Consider the following 11,877-nt stretch of genomic DNA (forward strand, 5'->3'; position numbering starts at 1 on the left):
CTGCTTCTGGCGTCCAGAGGAGGAGGGACTGGAAAGAGCCAGGCCCCCCGGGAAGTGGGGCCGCAGGAAGGCGATGGTCGCGAGGTGTTTCTGCAGAGCCCACCAGGTGGCGCTGCTGCCCCAGCCTGGGAGCCTGGCCGAGCCCCAGTGACTCCCTGGCTTCTCCAGGCCCCCGCCCAGCCCCAGCCCCAGCCCCAGCCCCAGCCCCGGGCCGGCTCTCACTCCAGCTGGAGCGCTGGTGAAAATGCAGGTTCCAGGCCTGGAGGATTCTGAGGCAGCAGATCTGGGATGGGGACAAAGAGTCTGCATTTTTAGCAGCCCTCCCAGGTGATTCCTGAATCCTGATTCTGAGATTCTTGGGCCCTGCCTGATAAGATGGAGCTACAGATGCCCCCCCCCCATAGACCCCCTTCTGCCCCCTGGTGATCCCCCAAGAGAGACAGGGCAGGGGGAGCAGGCCAGACAGCCCTGTCTTCAGCGAGCGGTGGTGGGGCACACCTTAGGGACAGTCCAACTGTCGATCTGAACCTAATTGGTTTCTTGCAAGAGATTTTTGTGGCTGATACTGTGGCCTGTGGAAGGCACAGGGGACGCCCCTGGGGGTCGAAGGACCCTTACGCTCCACGGACCCTGTTCTCTGCTGCAGTCAGAGACCCTCCCCGGAGCTCACCCAAGGCAGAGAGGGAGTCATGCCAGTTTATTTTATTTATAACCTGCCTCATTCCACAGGGAAGTACATGTAATAAAACAGGAAACATAACAGGGAAAATATAAGCTTACAAGGAAGCATAAACATGGGTGAGATAAGTCCAGCCAAGTTGCCCAACCTGGTGATTGCGAATCCATGCTGTGCTCATCCCACCTTCTCCACCACTGTGCTCGCAGCAGACATCACTAGTTGATCGCCGTTCTCATTTCCTTAGCCGGGATGCACGCTGGCCATGTTCCAAGCTGATATCACTCACGGCAGCCTCGAATCCTTCCCAATTCAGTACCGTCCACCAATCTCGTTGGCATGTAAAGTGAAAGCAATTACCTTTGACAGCTCTAGTGGCTGAGTTGAGTCATATGTAATTTTGCCTCTGAGCTTCCTGGTGGTCAAAGCAAAAAGGGAAACTTTCTCAGTTATAGCTCTCATTTCCCAAGGTTTCCTTAGCTTAGCTACCAGGGGGAACGTGACTGGCTGGAATGTGGAATTAAAGGCCACCCTCAAACACACAAACTCTGGTATCCCTTCACGACTGGAGCAAAAAGCACCCATGAGCCTACTGTGCCTGACCTTGTGCTGGTTGTGGGCAGTGAGGACCGAAGCCGTGCATCTACCTGCCGAGGAGGAGCCAGGAAGGCCAGTGAATGCGCACAAAGCAATTGGGTGACGATCTTACAAAGTAATTGGTGCTTGAAGAGCATCTGCTCTGTTCTAGTCCCGCTGACATATGTTAACTGATTTACTTGCTATAATGCTAGGAGGTGTGGGTCCATTATCCCCAGTTTACAGATAAGGACGATGAACAAAAGGGTTAAATAATTTTGTCTCCTGCAGAGAAGAGCAGGAACCACACCCTGGCCATCTGGTTGTGCAGTCCGCGGGCTGAGGTGGCGTCGCCTGAGGGAGTCACGAGCTGTCCCACATCTACTGTCGGCCTCCTCCGGCCCACAGGGGGACCCGCGTGCCACCCTTGCCCTGATGACGGCCTTGTAGGGGGAGAAAGGCTGAGTTAGGAGACAAAGCTTGGTCCCTGGCTGTGGACCAGACTCCCCGGGCAGACAAGGAGATCCGAGTCTTCAGGTGGGCGCGGGGCTGTGTGGGGTGGGGACACAGTCTGATTCAGCCCAGAGGTCCCTTGGTGCCCACGCAACTGTCCCATGTCATCAGCAGGTCTCGGGGAGGGCTTCCCTGAGAAGGGCTTGGGCCGTGGGTAGGGCAGGCCTGGGTCCAAAAGGGGGCTTCGCTGCTGTGTAGTCACATGATCCCGGGCAAGCCTCTTGGCCCCTGGGGACCTCCCTGTCCTCGTCCGAATGCCAGGATGTTGACAGGGTTGTGGGACGCTCGGGTGCTGGGAAGGAGGTAGGAGCCTCAGCAAGGTGCCTGGCTCCCTGGGAACCCTGAACCAGAGTGAGCAACCCTATTCCTTGGCTTTGCCCATCCTGCCGTGTTCCTGGCTTTCCAGTCTCCGTGGCAGACTGTGGCAGGACACGGCTGCGGGGGTCCTGCGCAGGGTGACGGTCTGCAGCAGGTGGGGTGTGAGGCGCACGGGGTGTGATGGGGCGGGAGAGAGCAGGCCAACAGATGAGGGGCTTTCCTGCCCTTTGGGGGTGCCTGCTGTGGGGAGCTCCGGCATAAGGCCTGGAGAGGAGGGTGCAAGGGGGCCGGTGGGTTCCCAACGGGGGTCTCTGCCCACGTGAGCTCTCAGGGTTCCATCAGGCACCTGGCTTTGGAGATAATACCCACCCATCATGAACACAGAGAAGCCGGGGGCCCCTGTCTCCCCTCCTTCCCCCACTTTAGGCCTGGGCGGGGGGAGAATGGGATTCTGGGATGGACAACGAGAGCCCCCACCCTAAGAGCAGCAGCAGACGTCAAGTGGCCAAGAATGGGGCACCGAGTAATGGGTCCCTCTGATGCCCAGGGGTTTGGGGCTGAGACTGGAAGTCTCGAGAAGGCTGGGGAGCAGGGGGTGGGAGGCCTGAGATGACCACTGTACCAGGCCACCTGCTGACCCCCAACCTAAACAGGACCAGCTGAGGGGTGTCAGCCTCGGATCGCCTCTCTGGCCTTGGGTTGTCTCCCTCCTGGGTGGGCAGAGCGAAGGGGAAGGAGGAAGATGCTCCCTAACCTACTGTTGAGGGTCCTGCCATCTTCACCCTCAGAGAGGGTACAGGGAGCGTGTCAGGTTGGCTCTTCAGAACAACAGGGGGTCCAGGGACCTGGGTTTGGATCTCGCTGTACCTCCGTCTTCTCATGTGACCCTGGGCCCCAGAGAGCAGGGGTGAGCTCAAACTTGTGCTTGCAAAATAAATACCGTAAAGAAGGCTGAGAAAATGTCAGAAGTTATTAAGAGAGTGGGCTGATCCCCCAGCCCGCTTCCTCCCGAGGCTTGTCCCAGTGCCTCGCAGCTGGAAAGTGCCAGAGCCAGGACTGGGACGGCACAGATCTGACTCTGAGATGTCCTCCTGCCTCCACCGCCTCCCAGGCTTCCTGGGACGATTCCCAGGCTGGGTTGTGTTGTCAGACCATGGGCCTAAGTTCAGTAACATCTGGTCATCGTGAGCACGGAGGCTGCCGGGCCCCTCACTCCTACCTCCTGGGGAGGTCCCGGTTTCTACTGCCTTCCTTGCCCCCTGCCTCCCCCAGGCTTGAGAGATTCATGGGGAGAGAGCACAGTCCGGCTTCTCTAATTCCTGAGTTGGCCCCTATAGCCAGTCACCCATCCCAAGCCCACCTGGGGCTTCCATCCTTCTTGCCTCCCTGCTTGGGCTGCTGAGCCATCTGAAGGGCGACCAGGCCTTCAGTGGGGGGACAGGGCACCCCCAGGCTGTCATCTCTGTCATGAAGGTCCAGGCCAAGGGATATGCCACTCAGATGACTGGCACAGGGGCCCCATAATGGCCTGGTTGCTGAGACAGAGGGCAGGAAGGCCCAAGGGTGCCCCTGGGTAGAGTCCCTGCTGGTCCCAGGGAGCAGCATAGGTGGGTACCAGCTCGGGGTCTTTGGGGGAGCCAATGGCGGTGTGCAGGAAGTGTCCAGGAAGGGGGGCCGTCTGGCATGGATGCTGGCAATGGGCATAGGCGCCAGACTCGAACTGGAATAAAGTCCTTCTGTGCGGATTGGCAGGAGGTGCAGGGGGGCCTAGGGGTTGGCCGGGGGAGGATTGTTGTCAACCAGGAGAGAAATATTCCGGTATTTTAATGACTGCCATGGCTGCATAGGCGAGCACCGCCGAACGTCCGCCCAGCGTGTGTGTGCACGCACGCAGGCCCTGCCTCCCCTGAGGACGCAGTCCATTCCTAGCTGTGAGGGAACCCAGATCTTCTCCTCAGACGGAGCCGTACCTGGCCAGGGTTGGGCAGGCACGAAGGGGCAAATGTCCGCCAGCCTGGAATGTTCCAGACCCCCCTGGGAGACCCCAATCCTGCCTGCTTCCTAGCAGAGCCTCCTCCGCTCCCTCCCTGGGGTCTTACAAGTGAGCAAGTTACCCAGGCTGAGGAGCAGCATGGTGAAGGCGGCGCATGCCACTAATGACACGCCAGCCACCAGGGCGTTGTCTCCCAGGCCGGGCCAGGACTGCCACCACTTCCTTTCCCTGCAGGGGGACAGAGACCTCGGGGCAGATACCTGGCGGCCCTCTGGGGTCCCTGGAACCTGTGGGCTAGGCTTCATTTGCTCACCATTTGTTTGTGGTTTCACTCATTCATTCATTCGTTCGTTCATTCATTCCGTGAATACTTAAATGGGCACCTACTATGTGCCGGGCACTGTTCTAGGCTCTTGAGAACACAGCGGTCAAAGAAAAGCAGATCCCTGGGATCCCTGGGTGGCGCAGCAGTTTGGCGCCTGCCTTTGGCCCAGGGCGCGATCCTGGAGACCCGGGATCGAATCCCACGTCGGGCTCCCGGTGCATGGAGCCTGCTTCTCTCTCTGCCTGTGTCTCTGCCTCTCTCTCTCTGTGTGACTATCATAAATAAATAAAAATTAAAAAAAATATATATATATTTAAAAAAAAAAAAAAAGAAAAGCAGATCCCTGACCTTTTGGCACCTGTATTCTGATGCCTACACGGAATCTGGCACCCTCACCTGTACTCACCTACGCACCCAGACGGGCACACGTGCCGCACACGCATGCAACCACCACCACTGCTGACAGCCCAGTCCACGCCGAATGTTGCTGTGGGACCCCCGGGGCCCACCCAGAGCCTCTGGCATCCTGTGGAAGGAAGTAGCATAATGAACAGCGAGTGGACAAACAGGAAAGGGTGCGGAAGCGCTCACGCTCAGCCCCTTCCCCTCCAGCCACACTCCACAGGAATCAGCACCCCCCTGGCTGCCCCTTCCCAACGGAAACCAATCGAATCAACCAGCTCCTGCGCTCAGGAGTAACAAGCCAAGTAACCTCGCCGACTCCTCTGTGACACAGAGGCTGTAAGTCCAAACTCCCGGCGTTACCGTGGGAATTGCATGAGGTAACGGACACCAGGAGCTGCTGCTTCCCATGACCTGTCCTGGGCTTCGGCGGGATCCCCCATTCCCTGGCGGTGGCCCTGCCTGGAACTTGGTGCCTCCAGGGCAGGAACTGGGGCAGGAAGCCATCTGTGCCCACCCCTGCCCGGTGGGGTGGAGCCTCCTTGCTTCTGGGGGAGGCCTGGCAGGTGGGAGGGGCCGGTTGGCTAATGCAGGCCATCTGAGCTGTGAGTGGCCGCCCCCACCCCCAGCTGCCCCCTCTGAGGTCATTTCCCCAGCACCTGCCTTCTGGGCTGGGCTGGTTCCCACGGTGTCACCTCAGATGCCTCAAGTAGGCCCCCTGGGAACAGGAATGGGCTTCCTGCAGGATGCTGGCCGTGCTGGAAGTGCAGAGGGGCTGCAGGGGAGGGAAGGATGGAAGGTGGGGTGGAAAGAGGCCACTGAGAACCAGGACCGTAGGGGTCAGAGGGTGCTGGTGGCAGCTGACAAGTGAAGAGCTCTAGCCTCTGCCCGTGCATCACACACCCGGGTGAGCCCCACTTGTGGCTTCTGGGGTGACAGCAGCCCTGTGTTCCCAGCAGCCAATCTTCTTGGTGCTGGTTTACGGAGGACTCTGGGCCGAGGGGCCAGGAGGTATCCTGTGTCCAGCAGGACGGGAGGAGAGAGCCCCTTTCCCAGGGGGGCCGGGCTCCAAGCTTCAGGGAGCCCACGAGGAGGGAGGGAGTGCAGCAGTGAAAGGATGCTGCGACCAGGACCCCAGCCAGAGCCCAGGAAAGAGCCAGGCCAGCTCTGCAGGGGGAGGCGTGCCTTGGGCAGCAGACACAGGCCGGGCAGGGCAGCCGGAGGAGAGAGAGTGGGAAGCCAGCGGGCGTGGGCCGGCGCATGTCCTGGTCCCTGTCTCCTTCCCAGTCCTCAACATCACCATCCGCTGGCCCAGCTGCATTGTGTGCTGCAGGCTGCCTCTCGGCACCGATCTAGGAGGCGTTGTTCACACTGTAGTCTAAATAAGCGGCCCCCCTGGAGTTGGCAGCGAACAATAACCAGAACCACCGCACCTGAGAGCCTCGCATCCACGGCCACACAGTGGGGACGCGGGGATTGGCCCCTGGAGCTCGTGGCTCTGCGTCCAGTGCCCTCTCCACCGGGGAGGCCAATGGGAATACAGAGCCCTGGCTCAGAAAATTTGCTGAGGAGCTGGGCCCTTTTCAAAGAGGCTCAACTCAATGAGATCTGACCTTTCATCCATCCATCTGTGCAGGAACTAAGGGGCGCCCACTGAATGCCAGGCTCTGCGGAGGGAATCAGGGCACAGCCAGGTGAAGGAAGTCCCTGGTGTTGCGGAGCTGGTGGTCTAGAGAGGAGACACAGGCAAGAAACACAAAGTTAAACCTCAAGATGTACCCTGTGTCAGAGACAGCCGGTCACAGCTCTGTCCCTACCCGCCAGTAAATGCACAGGAGATGACCGAAGAAGCCTGTCCCCAGATGGCTCTTGTCACCCCACGTCCTCATTGCCTGGGGTCCCCGGGGGGCTGCCACTCCCCAGGAGGCTGGCTGGCCGAGGGTTCAAGGAGGCACAAGAACCAATCAAAATGTGGATAAAGGGGCGCCTGCGTGGCTCAGTGGTTGAGCGTCTGCCTTTGGCTCAGGTTGTGATCCCGAAGTCCCGGGATCGAGTTCCACATGGGGCTCCCTGCATGGAGACTGCTTCTTCCTCTGCCTGTCTCTCTCTCTCTCTCTCTCTCTCTCTCTCTCTCTCTCTGTATGTCTCATGAATAAATAAATAAAATCTTTAAAAAAATACATGGATATCAATGTCATGGTGTCTCGTGGATTCCACGTGGGCAGAATGACCTTTTCCAGGCGGCCGAGGGAAACTAAAGCTTGCGATGGTCTAAAGACCACCTTTGGGGTTGGGATAGATTGATGAGGTTCCTTAGTGGACAGCTGGGGCTGCCTGTGGGGAGGGGTGTCCTGGGGTGTTGCGTGCGTTTCCTTCCTCTGAGCACTGAGGGGGTGCAGGCATCAGGTCCCCAGGACTCCACGTGTGGCATATGTGCAGCCTGCCCTGTTTAGACTCTGGTCTCCATCTCCGGAGGGTTAGAGAGTTTGCAGGTGGCAACCTGCCTCTGCCTACAGGTAGGAGATGGAGCGGTGAAGCCATCTGGGAGAGCCACGGGCTTTGCTGAGGTGGGATCATGAACTGCCCTGGGGATCAAGAGTCCCGCGTCCTGTCCCAGGGGTCCTCTGTGGTGGCTCCGTCACTTATTGGCAGAAATGGTCACTCTCTTCCCCTTCTTGTGTCATTGCCCTTGGCAACGAGTGTGACTGTGCAGCCTGCTCTTCCCTGAGTCTTGGCTGGCCTTGTGCCTTGCCGTGGCCAATCGGATGTGGGGAGGGGACAGTGAGTCAATCCTGAGCCCAAGTCTCAAGAGGCTTCATACCCTCCCTCTGCTCCCCAAATTCAGCCACTGCCCATGAAGAATTCTGACCCTGCCCAGGTGAGCCTGCTGCAGGTTGAGAGGCAAGTGGCCCCGTCACCTCATTACCCCAGCCCACCCTCAGACACAGAGCCACCCAGCTCACCTCTGGCCAGCCACAGATGTAAGAGGAGGACTGTAGGATCACCCAGCAGGTGAACCTTCATTTTCGATCTGCAGAATCATGAGCCGTGGTTGTTTTCGGCCCTTACATTTGGGGCCAGTTATTACACGGCGTAGCTGGCTGATACGGTTGTTGGGCTTAGAGAAGAATAATGATGACAGCAATCACTTGCAGAGGGTCCTTGGCCCACCAGGCCCATTTCCGAGCTCTTGGAGAGATCACCTCATTCACTCCTCCCATTGCCTCCTCCCAGTGGCTCTGAGAGTTGGAACTTGGATCCTCCCTTTACAGATAAGAAACCAGAGTGTGGGCCAAGACCCTCGTCTATGGCGGGGCTGCCTGAATCGTAAGAGGCAGAGACAAGATTGAAACCCGAGTCTGTCTTCATGGACTCAGCCCGGAGTCACCTTCCCCGACGAGCCTCAATGTCAGAGCAAGCCAGCAGCACGGAGAGAGGGTGTAATGTATTCTGCACACAGGGGCTGACGTCACTAAGAATGTTCTCAGCCTTCCGTCCCCCAAGAATTATGTTGCATCTCACCCCCAGCCAGTGCCTCTAATTCCAGTGTGCTTTTAGAAGAAAGACAAAAGCACAGATGTTGGGATCATTTATCTCTTCTTTAATTCAACCTCCTCTTTAATCAGCAAATATTTATTGAGCACCTGTCATGAGCCCATTTCCATAATGTTCTTTTGTTCGTGACACCTCCTGGACCCCTATTGCGTGCCAGGCCCTCACTCAGCGCGTGTGACTGTTACGGGGACGCTGTGGTTGTTAGGATCATCCCTCCCTCCACTTCACAGATGGAAAAGCTGAGGTTCCAGAGAAGGGCACTGGCCACCCTGAGGCCACCAAACTGCTAAGTGGCCAGGACGGGATTCCAGCCCAGGTGTGGCCAAATTAAGGCAGGACCTCTGCTTTCTCCATCAGCACAGCTGTGGCTTTTTATTAAAAGGATTTCGACATTTCCCCGGGGCTCTGTGTATGGCAGGTAGTGGGGCTGGAGGGCCCCAAGAGAGATGGGGTGTCATAAAATGTTCCCTGACTCCAAGAGCTGGTCGGCCCCCTGTGTGCTGCTCAGGCCCTGGGTGATGCCACGGGCGCAGCAGGCCCAGGAGGAAGGGATGTGTGCTGGGGGTAGAGAGAACCACAGGCTCCAGCCCACTCTCCTTGTGTCTAGCCGACAAGTCACCGCCACCCTTGGTCCCTGCCTGCCCCACCCCTGTGCTTCGCTACTGGACTGCAGCCATCAGCCAGCACCAGGCTCTGGGCACGGAGCCCTGGCCCTCCTGGCTGACCTGTTTACAAATGGGGAGTTCAGAAACAGTCTGGGCTGCCGCCTCCTCCCAGGGCAATCCCTGGGATGGGGGCATAGCTGTAGGCCTCCGGGGTTTCTCAGAGCCCAGCCCCTGCAGAGGCTGCCTCCTCCAGGCTGGCAGCTGACCCCATGCAGGTGTCCTGGTCCATCAGAATCTAGCTGTGAGGAACCCTCTGGCGGCCCAGCAACTCTAGCAGGTGTGACTGTGGGAGCTGGAGGGGAGCAGAGCTGAGAGGCTCTCCCCCCAGGAGGGCAGAGGGTCATCCAGACAACGGAGGGGGGATCTTATCCCTGAACCACACATGGCTGTCCTCTCCCCTGGGGGGAAACATGGGGTGCTAGAAGGACCCCTGCCTGCACTGGGGGCCCTCATCGGCTGAGAAACCACAGACCACTCACTCTACCTCTCTGGGCCTCCATGTCCTCCTTGTGAAAGTGGACAGAGAATGCTCGGAGCCACGTGCCAGGCGGACACTAGTAACTCGTGCCGAGCCCGTGCTCAGCACGTTGCACACTGTCTTCGTTATTGCCCCAGACAACACGAAGACCTCGGGATTCTTGGCATCATCCCCATCTTGCAGATGAGAAATCCGAGGAGGCTCGGAGCAGGGAAGTAAGCTTCCCAGGGTCACGTAGCTGGTGAGCCAGTGGCCACAGGCTGCCTGAACTTGGCCACCCCACCCGCCAGTCCCGGGGCTCTGCCGCATGGCTGTCGGCCTTGCTTCCCGGGGAGGTGACAGTCACAGGTGCCAGGACACCCTGGCCGGTGTGCCAGCCCCTGGTCGGGGCCTGCTGCCCCACCCACCTGCCTGATCTCGAGGAGCAAGTCGCCAGCCCCTGAGCCCCCTTCGTGTCCTGAACTCCTCTGCTATCCCGCTCAGAAATGAGTTGTGCTCCCCCCGTCTCTGGAACCATCTCCCCCTGTTCTCCTGGCTAAGCCTGCTTTTCCCTCCAATCGGCCTTCAGGCAGCTTGCATGTCACGTCCCTGGATGACATGGGTGGCTTCGCTGTGCACCCCCCCCCACACACACACCGTGGCCTTCTCCTGAAGAAGAAAGCACTGCCTCCTCTCTGCCCACATCCGGGCCATGGGTTCAAATCCAGACTCTGCCCCTCCCGAGCTGTGCAAACACCAGCAAGCAGGTCGCTTTCAGCTCCTCCCTGCAGAAACGGGCATAATCGTAGCCTCCCCTTGTGGTGGCCACAAAGGCCAAGTCAGTTAGCCCAGGGGTGGCCTTAGAATGGCTGCCTGTCCTGAGCAAGCGCTGGATGTCTGGCCCCCACTTCACTTTCCCCGTTGGAGCTTTCCTGAGTGTGAATTGTATGTGACCGCTGGTTAGAGTTCCTGCCTTCCTCCCAGACTCCGAGTTCCTCGGAGGGTGGAGAGAGCTTCTGGCTCGTTCCTCGCCCTGCCCCCAGCTGGAGCACAATGCCTGGCACAGAGAGGGCAGCTAAGACATATTTGTTGCGTGAATGAATGGTTACATGGGTGCGTGACTACAGCGGACCCCGTTCTCAGCGTCAGAATGAGATCAGGTGATTGGGGAATGCAGGCAACAGTGCTTACCCACGGTTGCCTGATTTAACAGCCACTTAAGCCTTTTCTTAGAGATCTGGATTCCTGGGCCTCACCCTCTGGAGATTCTCATTCCCTGATTGTGAGGGGCTCCGGGAGCCTGCGGTTTTAACAAGCACCTCTGATTCGTAGACACAGGCAGTTTGAGAAATGCTGGTTTAGAACAAAGCTCAAAGAGGAAATCCATAGAAGAGGGAGGCAGATACACCGTTAACATGGCCCAGAGGCTTGAGGCGAGGGTGTCCCCCTGTCTGAGGGGGTGGGACAGGGAGAAGACCCTGGAGGGCTTCCTGAAGGAGGTGGCCCTGGGGCCAACCTTGAGGATTGGGAACAAAGATGCAAGGGTCAGGGGTGTCCAGCTCCCTCCTCACAATGACCCCATCTAGAAGACAGAGGAAGGTGGCATAGGCCCAAGTCCATTACCCATGGACCCAAGTCCAGGGTTCTGTGAATCAGGATGCCATGCCCCAAGGGAACATCCAAGTGTGATGGCGGGTCTGCTCCATTGGAGAGGGAATGGGGTCCAGGCAGCACTTTGCAAAGGAAGCTGAGACAGGAAAAAGCCTCAGACCAGTGACTAGGCCAGTGGGCCCTGCCTGGAGGAGATTGCCCTGGCTCTGGGAGGGCGGGGGGAGGACCCGGGGCAGGGGTCAGTGGTCATGGTCAATATTCCTCATTTCCATCATGGCCCATCCAGAGCTGTATAGCAGGCATTAAGACTGCTGTTGGTGAAGGCATTGAGACTGTATCCCGGACACAGGGAAGACAACACCCATCTTGGGAAAGGTGGGAGGGCAGGGGCAGGGGCATTTTATTGATAAGTGTTGACCGTGAACTTGGCCTCCTGAAGTCCAGCCTCCAGGAAAGCCACTGTACACCGAGGTCTCCATTCAGGCCTGAGTCTGCGAGTGTGTGTGTGTGTGTGTGTCCCCGCAGGTGCACTGTAGGGCTCCTGAATGTGTGTAGGGACGTTGTCTTCACCACTCTATCCTGAGTGTCTACCACAGTGGCTGGCATGTAGTGTGTGCTCGATGAATGATCGGATGAGGTGCAGCGGCCCCCTACGTGTCATCGCCACAGTTCCGGGTAAGATGGAATTTGGGTCTGTAGGGCTGCCTAACAGCCTGCAGGCAGGGCAGGACCTGCTCGGACCTTTAGAGCCTAGCTGTTTGGAGAGACAGGAAGCATGCATGTGCA

General features: G+C 58.4%; 1 long non-coding RNA gene across 1 annotated transcript; it reads right to left on the reverse strand.

The window, feature by feature from the left end:
* Window positions 1–684: 684 nt before the first annotated feature.
* LOC140613311 (uncharacterized) lies at window positions 685–4,673 on the reverse strand. The gene is made up of 2 exons (XR_012014463.1): window positions 4,464–4,673; window positions 685–1,006 (listed from the first exon to the last, which is right to left on the reverse strand). It is a non-coding gene; the product is annotated as an uncharacterized lncRNA (long non-coding RNA).
* Window positions 4,674–11,877: the final 7,204 nt, after the last annotated feature.

Source organism: Canis lupus, chromosome 21 (genome assembly GCF_048164855.1).
Source record: "Canis lupus baileyi chromosome 21, mCanLup2.hap1, whole genome shotgun sequence".
NCBI classification, from domain to species: Eukaryota; Metazoa; Chordata; class Mammalia; order Carnivora; family Canidae; genus Canis; species Canis lupus.